Source organism: Lagopus muta, chromosome 4, assembly GCF_023343835.1.
Source record: "Lagopus muta isolate bLagMut1 chromosome 4, bLagMut1 primary, whole genome shotgun sequence".
NCBI classification, from domain to species: Eukaryota; Metazoa; Chordata; class Aves; order Galliformes; family Phasianidae; genus Lagopus; species Lagopus muta.
Genome location: NC_064436.1, coordinates 33,286,078 through 33,302,976, shown reverse-complemented (window position 1 = coordinate 33,302,976; position 16,899 = coordinate 33,286,078). Strand labels below are relative to the sequence as shown.

Below are 16,899 nucleotides of genomic sequence, written 5' to 3'. Positions count from 1 at the left end.
GACTAGTGCAAACACGGATATTATTTTGCTAAATTGTTACTGTAAAATGTGAACAGTAACAGAAATATTGTGATCACTCAGGAAAGAGATACTATGTAAATGCTAACTTAAACTGTGCAAGTGCAGATTGGAAAGGCTTAGGTTGTTGAAGCGCCAGCAGCTAAACCTTGCACAGGATCTGAATTAAAGATGTTACAGTATGAAAGGTCAAACACATCCTACAACTTCTCAAAGGACTTGTTCTTTACAAGCTTTCCTTTATGAGAGCGTGGAATCTTTCCCTCTATCACCTTCTCCCTCCCATCTCAGGAATATTAAGAAATGCACAGACCAAATGACTACAGTAGAAAGATGAATGAAGCCATTGTAACAGGTATGTCCAACCCACAGCCCGGAGCCTGCATGCAGCCCAGCATAACTGGCATTGAAGCTGCTGCCTGTCCCATGCTATAAAGATGGTGGCTCTTCCTTGTGGAGCGGCCCCAGTATGCACCTATTGCTCAGCAACATCCAAAATGTCAGTGCAGTATTAATGCTGTATTGACTGAAACCAGGGCATCGGGAGGACAGTGCTGGGCAGTGCTGACTCAAGCAGTGGCAAGTAACTGTATGCGTTTTGATTCAGTGGCTAAACACAGTGCTCTGAACAGCAAAGAGTACACAGCTTTGCTTTCTGTTTTGATAAAAGAATTTGAGAATAAGTTTCAAGATTGCAAAAAAAAAAAAAAAATCATGAATTTATGTTTGCAGCATTATTTTCAGTTATGTACGTGTGTTACCTGTGAATTTTCAAATGGAATCTATAGAGATGCAATCAGATATTCATCTCAAAAATCAGACCATGTCTCTTTACCAGACTTTCATAAGACCTCTCTTACCAGAAAGAAATATCCCTCACTTTACAAACACAACTTATTCATGTCATCACTTTTGGCAGTATACACATTTGTGAACAATTGTCAAGGAGAAGTACAGCAAGAGTAAAATTTCATCAAAATTCTCTGATGAGCACCTTGAGAGCTCACTGAGAATGGCAACCACTGCTATCTAACCAGCCTGAAGCATTTGTTTGAGAAAAACAGTGTCCAATGTCACATTAATAATTTTATTTCTCTCCCTTCTCTCTTTTTTAATTAATATTAAAAATTAAAATGTTATGTTACTTATCTATTAGAAGTATTGTATATTTTACAAAGGCTGCTCCAAAAGTAATGCCTCTTGTTTTATGATGTGGACTTGCAACATGAGGCTCGTGTTGGTGGTATGGCAGCAGAGGCTGAACCTTCCCACCAGTATTCCAGTCTATGTTGTTAACATGTGACAGATGGGAACAGAGGGGCAGTCTGACAGAACGGTGTCTGACTGTATGGGGCTGCTGAGTCATGGCCATTGATCACCTGAGGCGAGCAATGAGTCAGGCAGAGGAGCACAGGTGAAGGCAATTCACCTGTGCTGCCAGAGGGGTTGGAGCCTGGCTCCGCCTCTCCTAGACCTATTTAAGAGCTGGCTACCAGTGGGGAAGGATCTCTTCTGCAGATCTGCTTTGCCGGAGTTTGGTAGGTGAGCCCAGGGTACGGGTAAGCTTTCTGTCAATTCTCTTTTTGTTATTGTAATCTGCTTTGCCTGACTCTCTTGTTTATTTCATAATAATATCATCTTAATATCCATTGATTATACACTGACATATAAGTTTGTATGAAGCAAAGGTGTGTAATTAAATTCCTCTATGCAGAAAAAAATGGCTCCCCTTGACATTCACTGGTGTTTACTGAATGTTTATGGAGAACAAGCTGTGGATGTGAGCACAGTGAAGCAGTGGGTGGTATGTTTCTGCAGTGGTGACAGTGGGTCACCTTTGAAGATTTCTATGAATGTGTTGCGCAGGCTCTCATTCATCACTGGGAAAATGTACAGCTAATGGTACACCACCAGACTTGCTCTATCAGATAACGGTGTACTCTTTGTATTGGTTGTAGTTTCCATGGAAGTAAATAGGAGACGTTACTTTTGAAGCAACTTACATATATGAGGACCAAGACAATTCCTCTTTATTCAGTGTGGCCCAGGCATGCCAAAAGGTTGGATACCCACATGTTATAACAAGATGATGGTCTGTACTGTTGCTTCTTTCCCCCTGTAAAAGGTAGGAATTAAATAATGATTCCATTAAGATCAGTGGGAAACTATCTGAAGAAACAATGGCTGAGGGTTTTCACAAATGACTTCTACATGCCAAAACTTGGTAACATCAGTTGACAAACCCAAATAGGTTTATAGTCTTATTCCCCAGCGTTTGGAGATTTCTAAAGATCGTGTATTTCTCTTCATTATCTACAACTTTAAAGGCATCTGTCCATAACAGGCCCTACCTCTGTAATCCTGCCCTCTGTTAATTTCCCTGTATAGGGTGACTTGTCATCTGCTTTCAATGTGATGCCTGCCAAAAGGCAGAACTAGTATACCCTGAGGTAACAAGGCCTGGTTAAATCCCCAGCCTTTTACTACCTCACTTCCCTCCAAATCTATCTAAAATTATTCCTCCTATCTAAAGTTATGATCTCTGGATCATAAGACTTCTGCCTCCAAAATCTTGTCTGAAGGCTGTATTGGAAAGCATGTGGTTGAGTATGAGGACAGTAAAGAATTCAGCTCTGTAATGAATTATTTTGCACTGGTAGGCTTGACATATTTTCCCAGCTACTGCTGAGTTGCTCATTTGAGCTCATTTGAAACTTCTGATCATCAGAATTTGTAAGCAATTAAAAGAAAACAACCTAACATGCTGATTCATGTACAGAACTCCCTTTGTGACAACAGAAATAGAAATACAACGGTATAATCAACAGTCCCTGAGGAAGACAAACTATGAATGAACTATGAATCTTGGTTATAAATGTTACATGTGGACCTTGTACATGTTTCAGGATATAGAGAGAAACACTGAGGCAGCAGTTTAGGCAGACTCCATGTGGAATCTTCTGCAGAAAACAGCTGATTTCTTCAAAAAGCCTCAGCAATAGTGAGCAGCCCATACTGCACTGTGGGATGGTGTGTAGTTTTCTGAATAACCACTATGTTTCATGTGGGTGATCCCAAGGCTCACACTACTATTAAAGTTTCCAGGATTGTGCAATCCATCTTAATAAACTAGCAGCTAACCTCATCTCTCACATTTGCAAGAGGGAGAAAAAAGAATCAGATGTAGTAGGCAGAATGAGTACTGATGTTGCTAGCATGTAAACAACTTTGTTACATCAAGTCCAAAATAACTGTCATTAACCACTGCCACTTCTGGAAAAGAATCATAAGTCCCTGCGCAGAGTCAGTGCCTCTTTCCTCAGTTTTAATAGGGCTCCACTGAATTATTTCATATTATCATGGTGTTTTAATAGCAATGGAAAAGGAAGAGCAGAAATGATTGGCGAAGAGGAAAGAAAGACTGATAAGCTACTTCTGGGAGTTTTTCCAATACTCTAGATAGCTTCCCATCCATCCTCTCTGTGGTGTGAAAGGTGAACTTCAAACAGCCTTCCTGTATCTTAGATAAATGTCTGTCTTAATTGCCATAGGACTGGCTTACTGGTTTTCCAGCTCTTATTCTACCTCTCAGTTTTTTTTCACTAGATGCTTTTGGAAGGTAAAGTGTTACATGTGAAACTTTGGAGGAAAAAAAAAAATCCAGCTGAGAGGGAATGTCTCACACCTAATACCCAGGGATGAGAGCATGAAGATAATGCAAAGAATCTGAATGAATGTATCTTCTTTGATCTACATTTTTCTGTGTCCTTGTTTGTGCTTCTTCAGCAAAAGAGGTTGGAGATGCTCTGAATGTTTTATTTAAAAAAAAAAAAAAAACATTTACAGTACAAACACAACATGAAAGCATTTTATTTGAGATATTTGGATGTCATTCCATTGGATATTTGGAATATTCATTCCAGGAATACCAAATTCATCTTGGTTCACCTAAACTGTAGGCTTTATGCACAATGGACTTGATGAGATTAGGTTTCAATCTTCAGCATATTCTTGAGTGAAATCTGACTGACAGCAGATTTCAGTTCTGTTTTTCAATTTCAAACACTTGCCGAGAAGTAGTGCAAAGTTCTGCTCTTACCTCATTTCATAGAGTTTTCCATAAAATGAAAATAAATTTAATGAAATAGCTTCAGTGCTTTATCTCTGAATCAGTATCAGAAGAGACAGCCATATTATAAGGTTAGTCTTCTGGTTTTCTTCTCCTCGCCTTGGTTTCTTAACTACTTTGCTCTGCCCAGCTTTGTGAGATGTTTGCTCCTCATCTGGCCTCGGGGCTCAGGAGGCCTGACCAGTCTTTCCACTTCTTTTGGGTGCTCTGACATCTTACTCCCTGCCATTGCTACCTGTTTTTGTCTGTGTTTTGCAAATCACTTACTCTTCTGATTACTTAGATACTACCTCCATAAGAAAGGGGAGGGGGGCGCAACTAAACTTATGTTGAATCCAGACTTTTAGCTCAAGTTAAAGAACTGAGGAGTGATCTCACCACACTTGAACTACTGTCAGAGATCATGTCAGGACTTGCAGGTATTTGTGTATTTTTACCTCACTAGGTTCTTTTGTAGTTGAAATACTGAAGAGTAGAACGGCAGTCTGATGCTACAGGTGAAAGAACCATGACAGGCTGATGAATGAAAGAGCTGAGGGAGACATATATTCCACCCACACTGGGCCCTGTCACTGTGTGAAAACCCAAAGTGAAATTACTCTGGAGAATCCAGTAATGGGGAATGAGGCCATGAATGAGACAGTGGCAGTGGGTATGGAGAGCAGAGAACGTGGAGGCTATTGAGGAAAGGAAAGGTCACAAGAGGAACAGTTATCTTTCAGTCCAGAGAAGAGATGCTGCTCTCAAAACATTCTCCAAAAATGAGAGCTGATTTTAAATGCTCTCAGAGATTCATGTGATTCCTGAAATGGATCAAGTCGTTAGTTGCCTAGAGGAGGTTTCACATGGAGCAGGAGGTTGAGGAAATCAAACTGCTAATGGTATTTTAATGTCTCCAGTTCATTTTTCTCATGAAGTACAAGAATCTGTCACTTGCAGTGTTAAATACACTAGAAGTTAAAGTTTCAACTTCTTTTCCTCCAAAAAGCTGATTCATAGAGTTCAGCTGTGCCAAGACAAACTCCTTTATTCTCCCCCCTCAACCATTTCACTATTCATGCTGTGTACTCTGCAGGAAGCCAGAGTTTTTTAGGAAACTGTCCGAATTTATCTGTTAGGATGCATCCATTTCTATTCTTCCTGTAAACTTTAATTGTCATTACATTTTCTTGGTTACTAAAGATAAATAAATAAATTCAGGAAAGACAATATAACTTTTTCAGAAAGTGGAAAGCAATATATTTCCCACATACCCTATAGGAAATACCAACCATTGCAGATCTCAGTTACTGAGAGGCACGCAGCGTTCTCTTGACTACAGCATCTGTCTGTGCTAAGAGAAGCAGGAAGAAACTGTGTCTTCCTGGTCACAGGTGATCAAATGTAAAAAATCCCTATCAAATCCTTTACTACTGTACGTAAGTAAATACATATGCAGTGAAACAAAATGTTGTAAAGTGAGATTTCAAGTTAATAAAAGTTTGCACAGTATGTTGAATTTCATTTTAGAGAGTCAGTTAAATTTTCTAAATAAACAGATTCTTTTTTTCATTGCTTTATATATAGAGAGGAGGAAAAATGGAGTGCTGTAAGGTATAACAATAAACAGGGCACTTCACATAGCAATGTGACATGCCAGATTCATCATCCATAAATGCATAACTAGCTATTTCCTGAGGATTATGCACCCAGACTACTGTTTAACTAATGTCCTGGTTTCTGTGGGGGGAAAAAGAAAAAACACAACAGCAAATGTAATCAATTCTCTCTCCGCTTGCTAAGTAAGATAAATGTTCTGTAGAGAAGGGCTGAGCTTTCTGAAGACATACATGCTTATGGGTGTGTATATCTATGTGTTTATGTATAGTGCTGTGGCTAGCTGTAAGATTACCTCCTACCAAACCAGTCATGCAAGAGGATAAAAAGACTGATATGAAATAAAGCTGAGGTTGTATGTTGTTTTAATATTAGAAATAAGAAAATTTTGTATCATAGGTTGTATGAACCCATGATCAGACCACCAATCCTGAAAGTCCCAGCTACAATCAACAGTGGGTTGCATAAATGACTAAATGCTCCCTGGGAAAGAAAAAGCAAACTATTTTCTGCCATTCCAGATGAGCTCTCTAATTGCCAGCCCTCAGGGCCAATCTTCTGCTTTTAGTCTTTGCCTTTTACTGGGACTCTTCCATTTTGTGTAAATGGTTAAATATCTCATGGGTGAGAAAGAGACAACCAATAGCCTAACCAGTGGGTAGTCATCAGATAGCTGGAGAAGAAGTCAGGTCAGAGAGGGTAAGGGAGTGAGTATGGATTTTCCACATGCTTTTTGAAGAAACTTGAATTTTTATAGGCTATTGGATCTAGACTGAGAGAATATTCCTCTCCAAGCAAGCCACCCCAGAAAAGCCTCTTGTTTCTCTCACAGTTAAATGGGGGAATGCCACCCAAGGCCCTTCTCCAACTGATTTAGAACAGTCTATATGTCTTAGTAGCTATGCTGGATGGGTGTTTTGCTATTTTCTTAGAACAGAAATTCCCTGCTGAACCTGAGAAATCTGTCTGACAAGAAATGTCTGTTTCTGCAAAATTAAATGAAATAACTATTCGCCAACATATCTAAAGATGTGCAGAACAATTAACTTTCACAAATTCTTTATATTTTGTTGTGGTATAAATATGAGGAGTACGGGGGCAGCACTCTATTTCTGTTGTTTCATGAAGAATGCAGTATTATAATACACCTATGCATAGGATATGCATTGAGCTACAATTTTTCAGGCTTATAAATATTTATATACAATAATACAGGTATTTACATCATTTTTTGCATGCCCTCCTTCACTTTATATTTTGTCCCAGATTATGGAATATTATCTAGTGCCTCTAAGCAAATCATTTGTCATAATAAAGCCTCTGCCATCAATTCATTATAGATGATAGGAACAGGCTAGCCTAGTAACCTTGTACTAAAAGCCTTAGCTATTTTGTTCAAGATTTCACATCAGCTGTGGCTCTCACAATTTCTATTCACATCTCACCTATCAAACTGCCACCTAATGTTTTATTTGTTTGCTTTTCACTTCTTTTTGTTTTGTTTGTTAATCAGACTTGCACTTATTTAAGCTTCTTCAATGTATTTTTCTATGCTTGTGTATAAATACTGTTCTCAGATATTGCACTGAAAAAAAAAAAAGTATTTATATCCTAAAATAGCATCCCATATGTACTGTCAGAACTAGGAGGACATTAAAGTACGACGTTTGAAGACAGGTTTGTGTAGCACAGACCTCCCATACATTCATAGCCTTTGCGAACTGTATTCACTCATTGTAAATCCTGGGATCTTAAATCCTTTGCCATGCCCTGATTCTGGAGAAATTAAACCACAGACCAGTGCATAGAGAGAAGCTGCAGTGTCTAGCCCGGTCCCACAACCACACAGCTGAGGGACCAGGGCTGCAGAATGTCACAAGTTCATGGCATGAACAGATAGATCAGTCACACTTTTTTCACATTCCACAATTATAATGAGTTTTAATTCCCTTTCCTCCTTTCCAGAAAAAGACTTGCTGAGGATGACAGCCCTTCTACTGGGCTCTAACTTCTCCCACCTCTCTCATGCAGCTTATTTTTGTCTGTGGATGTTTAATTAGAATAAAGTCAATTATTTTAACTCCACACTAAATTGCTCTAAGTTTTCTCACTCGTATGCTTGTGATAGAATTTTTTCCTCATAAACCACATAATCGCTTATGGTTGCTATGATTGTACATCAAAAGGCATGTCTATCCATTTCTGAGAGATATCGTGGGTGCCAAACTCAGCCCACGTGGCAGCCTCTCTCATGGGAGTTGCCAACTGCACACACAAGACTGCTCTCTTTCTGAAGGCTTCAGGCAGAACTTCACAGATGTTTTGAAAGAGGAAAAATATTTAACAGAAAAAAATTTACCTGTAGATAAGCATAAAATCATAGGAAATATTTAGTTTGGTAGGGAACTCAGAAGGTCATCTGGCCCAACCACACGTACGAAGCAGGACCAACTTCAAAGTTAGATCAAATAGAAATGTTTCCATTTCTACATGTTCATCAGATTAGACATAAATTACAGTGTGAAGCCTTTGAGTGGATATACCCTGTTCTATCTTCCATCAAAGGTTTATCCCTATATTCTCCTCATCACCTGCCAGAGGGCAGGCAGACATTTTCTCCCAGCATGAATCAGCTATTTCCTTTTCTCTCAAGCTTGATAGTGCTTTTCTGTGGCACCATGCTGGCATTTGCACCTGTGTTCAATTTAAAAGCACTAAATGTTTCCTTTGCTAAGAGAATGACATTTAATTCATCTGTGGCAAAGCTTTCTGTGCCCCTATAAGAAATTCTTATAATGGTGCTGCTATATCCTCCTTGTCTAGAGTTCCTTTGCTGATTGTTACCCACTGCTGAAAAGTGTTGTTATTCTCAGTGCTCACATCTCAGTTCCAATTAATTTTCACAGTAGAAGAGGATCATTGTCCTGTTTCTGTGAGGTTCCAGACCAAACTCTACGTGACCTACATTTCAGGATTTTCCTTCTAAGTCTAGGTATTTGAAGCTATAACACGAATATTTCCTTTTTAAAACATCCATTCAAAAATGCCAGTTTGTCAGATTTGCAAGCATTTAAACCAGCAGTGTTCTTCAGACAGTGAGGAATAGCACTTAAAATTAGCATTTGGCTCCACAAGGAGTAATGAGTTGTGCACCCAGTATTCTTGGAGCTCAGGGGAACTTTGTGTTTCAGTTTAGCAGGCTGATATCTCGAGCAGATTAAGAAAAGCATGCCAGCTGTTAATTAGAGCTCTGAACACCAGTCACAGCAGCACCTGCTCTCCTTATTGTATACTCCAGTTCTCATGTAATCACACTTGGATTTCTCTTGGTTTAGAAAACGTTCAAACATAAAATAAATACAAGTCAGTATATTACAACCTCCTGCATAGGCTGATATCTTCTCAAGAAGTTGTTGATTCAATTCAGGTCACCAAAGATTTCTTTAATAGTCCTGAAAAGGATGAAAGCATGTTTCATATCCTTTCAGCTGCGTAGCCCCACTAGTGATAAGTAGAACAGAAAGTGATTCTCATTGAGGAAAGTGTGTGTTTTGTCTGCTGCTTGCTATTTCCTGCACCCTGGCCATTTTTGCCAGTATGGGTGAGCTGTTGCATTGCAGGACTTTTTATTTAACTTTTTTTTTTTTTTTCATCTCAGTGTTGCAAATTGCTATTCTTGTAACAGGTGTAAAAAGAGAACAGTACTTCAGCTGTGTAGATGCATAACAGAATAGAACTGGCCATAATACATAATGCCCTTTTTCACTTTAAAGTTAATGCTAGTTTTCATTTAAAATATTATTATCCAAAAAGACATAAGCAATAAACTCAAGAAAAAGCTTCATTTTTTTTCTTCAGTGAAAAATAGTTAAAAATTGTGTCAGAGTTCTGAGTAAAACTGCCACGTGAATCTTGTGATGGCTTTCCTCCTGACCATTTAGTTTCTGTGAAAAAGACCATCAGCAATACAAGATGTAAAGGAGACAAGGGCATTTAGCAAGCTTCTTCATCAGGATGTTTAGGAACTCAGATCCTGGAAGTACTCGATGTAACTTTTGACCATCTTATCCTCCTTACCCTAAATATACATAGCTGATAAAATAACATAACATATTTTTCACAAATGTCTTAATACTGTTCTTACAAGGGCTACTTGAAGAACTTGTTCTTCTACATGCAAAATGAAAAACCTTTTTCATAAAGGGGATTCAAAGGGACACAGTATTTTTCAGGTTTACTTGCCCTGGGGAAAAAGACAGTTTGTTTTCATCTACTTCTGAAGAAGAAATTATGACACTTAATTATGATCCTAACTTTCCACTAATATAGCCAGGAAGAGGTCACCACTATCGCTGAAAGTGATGGATATCACATTTTACTTCAGAGATGTCCAATTTAAATTCCTTGACTTTACTGCTTAAATAATATCACCCAACTTATCAAGAAAGCGAAGGATCTTAATGTCTAGTTGTCATGGGAAGACACTTGTCTGTGACTTGACACTGTCACGGGCTTGGACATTAGCATCACAGAAAACAGCATCACCTTTGTAACAACTTTCCAGGCAAGCTCTGAGGAATTGGCTCAACCCTATTTTTGTCCATAACATCCAACTTGTTGCCCCATTTCTTCCATTGCAAATATTCCAGAATTCTTTTGCTTCTGTAAGAATGTTATCGTTAATTTAACATTTAAGGTGAGAAGCATCTAAAAGGTGTAAGTGCTGCAGACTGGAAAACGCTGCTTTCACCATTTTGCTTCATGTCACATAGCCTTCTCTCTTACAGAAATTAATGATCAAGCTCATCATGAGAAATGTGTTAAGGGGAGACTTAGCAAATCTGACCTGAAGAATTTAAACCAAGTTTTTGATTTATTATTGTCCTTCACACAGACAAGAATTATGTTTTTTTTCATTAAAGAGCACTTGTGAAATGACTACTAATGGTATTAGGATAGCACTTAGGCCACATGCAAGCTAGGGCATAAGGATATGGGAAACAATGGAATTTCAGGGAAGATTTAAGCAAATCCTCAGAATGGGCTTATAGTTGTATTACATTCAAAGACTTTACTTTCTGCTGACCTTAAACTCTTCAGCCATAGATGGATGATTGCAGAGATATAAAGGCATGAGCAAATGCAGACTTTCATATGTAGAGTCACTTCCATAGATAGAGAGGATTTGTGCTAATAATGTGCTCTGAAATCAACAAGTTTATGTCTGTATTAGGGCAATGCAGGAAAAAAAAGAAACAGAAAAAAAATCTTTGGAACTGAAATGGTTTAATATCTCCAAAATCAAAACACTTTGAAACAAATGTTAAAGAATTTTGGAGAGATCATGCATTTTAGATTTTAGATTTTGTTGTGCATATGTGACTGCTGTAGTCAGCCTGAACAGCATTTGGATAGAAGACTTCTGGAAACAAGTTCTTCTCACACACTTCCATTTGTTCTTATTTGTAGGCAATAACCAAGAGTGGGTGATATATTGCTGTGTCTTAGACTAACACATCTGTGCATGTAACCTCACTAACTTCACCTGAGGTAACTAACTGCTCAGTGCATACATGGAGATATACGCTTGTACAGCTAGTGTATTACTTGCCCTTTCACCATGAAACAGCTCTGAGCTCGTGCTGCATGGAAAGTGGCTCTCAGTCAAAATAGGGTTGAATATGAACCCCACACATAGCAATCAATTGTATTTGAGATTGGGCATGGATAAAGTGTGGTTAAAAAAAACTCTTCAAAAACCTTATTTCTTTCTTTTTCCTCAGGAAAGAGAAAATGTGCCTTCTCCAGAGGCATTACATCAGTGCTGCTAAATGCGATACGCTAATGAGTCACGTATGGCAACCTTTCTCTGGGCAGCAATGCAGACACTAAACAGACACTTCTCTTGCCTTCATTAGCTGTAGTTTCCTGATTAGCCAAAGGTACATGAAAGGATCACAGATCTGAGATACAGACGAACCACGTCAGTCAACAAGTGTTCAGTTTTTAAAGTGCTCCACAAAAACCATACTGATGTTACATGGAAATGGTGTGCTTATATCAAAGCAAAGATGCTGCAACAGTGCAGTGAATGTAACCAGGGTTAAAGTACAGTCACACTCTTTTGAGGTCAGCATCTTTTTGTGAGAGCAAAGCTTTCTGAGAAGAATGGCTTCAGTTTTCAGATGGTGTTGTTTCTGTATGTGGGCCACCATACCCATCTGCACTGATCATAAGTGTAATGCAAATATTCAAGTCCTGCTACTGACACTCAGCTTTACTCCTCGTCTGTTCACTTGAATAGAAGTGATATAAGAAATAGATAGATATAAGATATATATATGATATATAAGATATATATATATATATATGGAAGAATTTAAAATTTCTGATAGCATCACGAAGCTCACATATCAGACTCAAAATACAAAATGTATGTGTTATGATTCTAGACTTTAGTTTTCACACATTGTCACTTTTTTAAGATATAAAGCCGCTGTACAGCCATTGTAGCTAAATTGTTAAAGAATACGTGTGATTAAGGAACTGAGCATATGCTATATTGCATGATATTAATTTTGTCTCTTGGTTTTTGTTTTTTTTTTTTTTTGTTTGTTTGTTTTTAATCAGGAAGAGATACTTGGAAAAAAAGGATGTAAAATTTTCCTCATGCTGTAGATTGGAGTCATTTCGGTTTTGCCATTACAGAATCTGAAGGTTGCGTTGTAAACAAAGCATTTTTTCATATTCCTTTGATATTAGAGAGGTATTAATTTGGGTCAAAGATAGAAGATACTAAAAAAACAGCCTCTATGAAAAATATGCAATTTTCACTTTAGTTTTAGAAGCAAAGACATAGATAAGCAATGATGCAATTATTTGATATGAAATCCATTTCCTAGAATAGACCCAGAAGTACAAAACTTCATCACTGGAAAGAGGAGGAAGAAATTGGTGTGTGTGTTACTGTGTTCCATATGTATGTTCAACAATAAAGCTAATAAATTATGTAGAAATAACACTGAACAAAAAAAAGGCTAAGAAATGCTAAGAATGTCTTTGGTGCTGAACTACGCTCCTGACCTGTCTACAGTATGGCAGAATTCTCATTAGTTCTCATTATGTGAGATGAGTTAATATAATTAGCAGTAATGTTGTTGTGCTGTGATGCCCTAAGGATGTATCAAGGCAAGGTTTGAAGGGAGAGGTAAGAAAGAATTGTGAGTGAAGCGATACAGCTGGAGAAAGCAGACAAGGTTTTTGGCACGCGTGAACTTCCTCAGGCCTGAAGACAAACATCAGCAAAGTTCAGCTTTATTTTGTAACCTCCAGAAAGGCTCTTATGCCAAGGATTCATCTATTTTTTCAACTGTTTTAGGTCACCTAGTGAAAGCTGTTACCTCTCTGTAAGCACATCAGCTGGCTTACTAAACATAGGCACTGAGTGGAGATTTATCTGATACCAACCATCAGACACAAAAAATATTTCCTGCTATAAAATTCCTGATCTATCTTCACTGCCAGGTATGGACTGCATCATAACTCCCACTTTCTTAAAAAGAAGGAATTGAAGTGAAGAGATAATACAGTCAGCTTTCTATCTGTAAAGACCCACTCACTCCAAATGGTACTGCAGGTATCAAATAGGTAGAGGTAGCAAATGTATCACAGTAAAAATATTTCCAAGTAGTAGATTATCTTTGCTGCTTGACCATCATTATGGGTATGCATTTCTTCATTTCTTATCACCTGTCCAACTGAGAAAGTCTGCTGTGAAAAACAGTTTATACATTATTCAAGTTTAGTCAACTAATAGAGTAGATTGACCTTGTCTCCTATGAAAAGAAGCAACTTTTTCTTTCTGGTAGCTTTCAGAAGAATAATGGCTGTGGTGATAATGAATAGCTTATTCATATTTCATATGTGAAATACCAACAGAGTGCTAATTAGGGAAGGTCAGAGCACATGGGAATAAAATGTGAACCTCTTAACCTTGAATAACGATTAAAGAATTTTCATCTTTTGTTAAGAAATTCTAATCAGGTTTGGAATGGGCCACTGGATGTTCTCCTTTGTGTACCATCCCCCAGATCCTTCTCTGTCAGAGCTATTTCCTTGCCTGGCTGGAATGCAACTGAACCAAAGAGCCACATGTGCTCTTAGGTGTCCTGAATGCCTCTCAGGTGGCTTAAGTCATTGTGAAAATGAATAGAATCAAAGGAGAAATATCCGTGTCTCCCTGGAAAGAGAGAGAATAAGAAGACCAAAGAAAAATGTTACAATACTGGCTCTAGGCATTTGGCTCTGCACTTCCTGTCATTCATTTTGCCTCATGCAGGACAGAGCCATTTCTATGGGGAAGCCCAGCCAAACATGGAGCCCCTTCCAATCCTGGGGAGGACAAGATGCTGTGCTATTGCTGGCAACAAGCTGTCTCCTCCCTGAGGGTGGTGGAATAGGGCTGGACTCTCCCCCTCTAGAACATAACTCTGCTTTATGGCCACTGAGGCAGAAAATTTGTAATCCGTTCAGAGGGAGAGAAGAAAGTCATCCAGCTCATGGTAGTTAAGAGCAATTATCATTTTTAATCAGCAGTGTCACCTGCTTGGACATGTTATCTGTGCCAAAAAAAGGTCATTTTCCCTGAAATAGTCCAGCAGATGTGACACTTTTTAAGTTATTTTCCTTGAAATTGATGCAAAAGTTTGAAAACATCTTTTGTTCATGCTTCAGAATCCCATATCAGAATAATTTTATATTTTCAGTCTAGGGCTGTATCGTTTTCAAAAGCTGGAGAAAATCTGCTATTTTGGAATCATCTGAGCATGAAAATTGTAATTTTTACACTCTAGGAGGTCTGATGTAACTCCCATTGATTTTAACGCAAGCTGGACTGGATACTAAAAAATTCTGATGTCTTTTTGTATTTTGATTGACCAAAAGTGGCAAGGATTGTAGTTTCACTGATAGTAAATGTTGTAGAGCAGTCAATCTTCACACAGAAATGTAAAGGGGCCAGTCTGGAAATGATAGGCATGTAATAAAAAGAGTCACAAGCCTCTAAAAGAGGAGTGACAGGGGTTTCTTTTTCTTTTTTCCTAGGTTAGTAGAGAGGCTGAAACAGGAAACTGATGGAGTCCATGAAGATGTAATGAAAGTGACGAACAGCAGTAGAAGAAGGAGAAATTCTATCCCTGGAAAGGTGAGTGGAAAAAGAAAAGCAAACATTTTCTTCCCTCTTTGTCTACTGCCTCTAATTCAGGTGATTTTTCTTAGAATGGAGGAGTTTTTACATCCAGATGGCTTACAATTCCAGAGCTGAACCCAAAGAGATATAAAGAAGAAAATGAAGATTGATCTTTTGTCAAACTGTAAGCTGTATATCCCGGCTTGCAGACATTTCAGCAGTCCAGATCTCAGACTGGCACCTTGTGCCACCTCCACACAAAGCTAAGTCATTTCAGAGGTGTGTGGATTGGGAGTGGGCAGGTTATGACGGGAGCGAGAACTGCTTAATTCAGTCCATAGATGAAATAGCTTGCAGAAAGTGCAGAGGTTAATTAAAATTGTAATAGTAGCAGTCTTAGTAAGCAGGTTGCAGCTTTCAATTAAATGTGTGGCTGTGGGCAGGTTGTTTATGCTTCTGCTATTGTCTTGCATCAAAGAGTGCCCTGAAATGCCTGAGCAGTGGGTCCCGCTATGCTATCTCCTGTACAGAAACAAGCTGAGTGCTTATAGCAAGAATTGAAGAAAAACTGGTTTCTGACTCACTGTATTAGGATCATCATAAGAAGAGCAGAGGGGAGCCAGGTCATCTGGCAGATGTGGGCATTGCAGGAGGCTGTTCATTCTAACCTGTACAAAATTGTTTCTCCTTTGCCTGAAGGTTGGTCCTGGCCAGGAGGAAAAGGAGAAGCAAGAGAGAAAATGCCAAAAACAGTGTACTCTGGTTCTACCTCCCTCAGCTGGGTGATCCTCGAGGCCTGTATCTAGGAATCAATTAATGTTGCCTTAAATAGACTATCAGGATATATGCTCCTTTTCAGTTTCCCTTCTCCCTCCTCCACCAGTACTGCCAATAGTGGATAGTGAGTTTGATATGTGGAAAAGAGATCCTGACTAGATTAACCTGGTTTTTGGGCTAACTTTCTCTGAGATGAGAACGGTTATCATAAGGTAATTAATCCACCTCCACAAAGGCTCCTTACTCATGTCAAAATGGAAGTATTTTTGACAGAGTTCAGTGAGAAAGTTAAGGTTTTTCCTTTTGGCAGTATAGCTGGAAACAAAGCAAAACAAAACAAGCAAAAGATGTTAAAATATTAAGAGGCATTCAGAAAAGACAAAGGAGAGTTTAATTAAAACAGGAAGATTTTGAGCTACATTTTCAAAGTGGCCTGAAGCATGCATGGAGTCTGCTAACTTTTTTTTTTTACTCATGGACACAACAAAAAACCTGAGAGAATCACATGCACAACTTTGATTTTCACTTGAATAGTGCAAGGTAGTGTACAAAGGCCTGGGCACAAAAGGAAAAGTCTATCATTTAGGTGTACAAAGGATGGTCGCGAACTACTGTGTTTGATCATGGGGGCACAGGGACAGGAAAATAAAGGAAGCATTTTGTAAAACTGAAATTTGGCAGATGAATAATTTATGCAAAAAAAAAAAAAAAAAAAGAAAGAAAGAAAGAAAAAGAAAAGAAAGAAAAAAAGAAATCTATGCAATATGTGTGAATAACCATTCTGTAAATGACACTGTATGCGAACTGCTGAGTTACAGCCTCAACCCCTGATTGATCACTTGAGTCAAGCAATGAGTCAGGCAGAGGGGCACAGGTGAAGGCAATTCACCTGTGCTGCTGGAAGGGTTGGAGCCTGGCTGCGCCCCTCCTAGACCTATTAAAGAGCTGGCTATGAGGGGGGGAAGGATCTCTTCTGCAGATCCACTTTGCTGGAGTTTGGTAGGTGAGCCCAGGGTATGGGTAAGCTTTCTGTCAATTCTCTTTTTGTTATTATAATCTGCTTTGCCAAACTCTCTTGTTTATTTTGTAATTATAACATCTTAATATTCATTGATTATACAGACACTTAACAATTATCCTGGAAAACAAAGTAACAGTAGACCTGAAAATCTCAGTTTAGCATAGTGCAAGG

General features: G+C 38.5%; 1 long non-coding RNA gene across 3 annotated transcripts; it reads left to right on the top strand.

Annotated features, from left to right (window-relative positions):
- Positions 1-1,503: 1,503 nt before the first annotated feature.
- On the top strand, positions 1,504-16,350 carry LOC125692011 (uncharacterized). 3 transcript variants are annotated; one of them, XR_007376408.1, is made up of 4 exons: positions 1,504-1,571; positions 14,846-14,945; positions 15,020-15,209; positions 15,630-16,350. It is a non-coding gene; the product is annotated as an uncharacterized LOC125692011 (long non-coding RNA). The 3 variants fall into 3 exon arrangements; XR_007376409.1 differs by lacking the exon at positions 1,504-1,571 and adding an exon at positions 11,213-11,293; XR_007376407.1 differs by lacking the exon at positions 1,504-1,571 and adding an exon at positions 13,131-13,267.
- The last annotated feature ends 549 nt before the right edge of the window (positions 16,351-16,899 follow it).